We start from the raw sequence: 2,228 nt of genomic DNA on the forward strand, positions 1-2,228 counted from the left end.
CTCGGGTTTTTCTTATTAGGGTTCACACACATAGTGTGGGAACCCTATTGTAATTGTTAGGATTTTTCTTTTTCTTCTTTTTCTTATTATTATTTTTCTCCGCATAAAACGCATACTGCAGCATAGACTGTAAGGCCCAGGGAGACCAAACTTGGCAGACTGGTGTAGTCTGTTTGCGGGACCGTGCTAAAGTACAGACACCCAAATTGGCCTGATGGTGGCGCTATAGTGCAGCATTTTGCGTTTGGGTTCATATCTCCCACCCCGTAGGTCCTAGAAACAAAATTCCACTTCAGGTGCATTCCTTGGCTCCAGACAAACAAAAAAGCCTCAAGAACCATTAAGCTCCGCCTACTTAGATTTTTTGCTAATTTGCATAATATGCAAAACCTACTTTTTTATACTAGTCCCTGGTTTTTCATCTGATCACCACAATCTTGGTGTCAAAACATTCACAAGAATCTCATTATTAAGGAATATCAACAAAACTGTGACATGGGTATACAGTCTGGTTGTCACATGTCAATCAATAGCTCTGAGGCGTGGCCAAATTTACTTCAGTAGCTATATCTCAGCAATGCTTTGACCTTTCTTCATGAAAATTTATCAGTTGTTAGAGCACATGACTGAAAGGTCAGAGGTCAAAGCTGGCCACGATTGTCCAATAGGGGGCGCTATAACATGGGAAAAACTGTTTCTCAGAAACCATTAGTCACATCAAGCCAAAACTTTACAGGCATCATCAGGGGCCCAAGTGGTATCAAGGCACGCATGGATGACATCATCACTCAAAAAACATGGCCGCCAGGAGCTAATAAATTTTTATTTGAATTAATTGGCCATTTGACAGACTTACCATAGGTTCATACACATGAAACTGACATGGTATGTTCATGTACACACCCTCTAAGACATACTCATGTTAGAAGGGAATTGCACCACTAGGTGGCGCTATACTAGAAAATCCAGAATTTCTCCTACATATTTTCACTGATCAAGAAATGCTTGCACTCATATGATTGTATGCAGAATTCCTAGCAACTTTCTAATTACATGTGTTTTGCAAAAATGTACCACTTTTTCACTATTATCAAATATATATAACTTGTCATTTTCATACTAGTCCTAGCATTTTAACTCCATTACCTTTAAATCACACCTTGTAATACTCAGCAGACTCTAAAATGCTAAGATTAGCAAAAAAATCCTAAGGTTTTCACAAATTAATATTTTTCATATGCATCACAATGCTACCATCGTAACACATCAAATTCACAGTTCAATAACTACGCCATAGTATGTCTGATTGTTATGAAAATTGACATCCACATTCACATGACCATTGTGGTGCTGTGTGCCAAGTTTGAGCCAAATCCGTCCACAAACAGCTCTACAGTGAATATTTTCATTTTCCATACTGACCAGTGCAGGGAGGCATAGACAGCTGCTAAGACACGCACGTTCTCACACACGCTGCCCCCCTCCTCCACTCCCCCATGCTTCTAACACTTTACAACCCTTGGGCTCTCCCTCCCCCTCTCTCTCCTTCACATGCACTCACAAAAACAAAGGCCTCTCTGGCCTATAGGTTTCACATACACACTAATTCTAGCCATTACTACCAATTACCCAGTGACTAATATACAGATATTTAGCTTCTTTTTTCCACACACCCTCACATAGGACTTCCTATATGCTTCATATATACATTTCTCTAGCCATTTCCAACACACTAACTGATATTTAGCTTCATTTTTCCATCCACACTTTCAACACATGCCCTCTATACATCCTGAAATGACATAAGAGAGGACAGAGATATGTAATTCACATTTCACACACAACCTCTAAATAACTGCATGCTTTACTTATCATCAAAGTCTTGTTAGATACACATTCCTAGTGGCCTCCCTACTATGGGCACAACAGTGAGAACATGTCAGAGTGGGGATGAGAACATCATGAACAGGCAAATATAAGAATATTTGTGTTATTTTATTGTATAGTAAGCCATCACTCTTTGGTTTGTTTGAGATTCACATGTGACAGATTTTGTCAGCTAAATGAAAAGGGTTAAAGAGTGGGGTTTACATGTGGGGCATTAACAAGAGCTCTCCTGCTGCTATGTTCACAACTTCTGACAAATTCTGCCAAAGGTATATTTATTTGACTAGGCCCCTGGGTCAGTGTGTCAGTGCTTTTAACCTAATCTCAGCATTTGATTTAGT

Source organism: Brachyhypopomus gauderio, chromosome 13 (assembly GCF_052324685.1).
Source record: "Brachyhypopomus gauderio isolate BG-103 chromosome 13, BGAUD_0.2, whole genome shotgun sequence".
In the NCBI taxonomy this organism is placed as follows: Eukaryota; Metazoa; Chordata; class Actinopteri; order Gymnotiformes; family Hypopomidae; genus Brachyhypopomus; species Brachyhypopomus gauderio.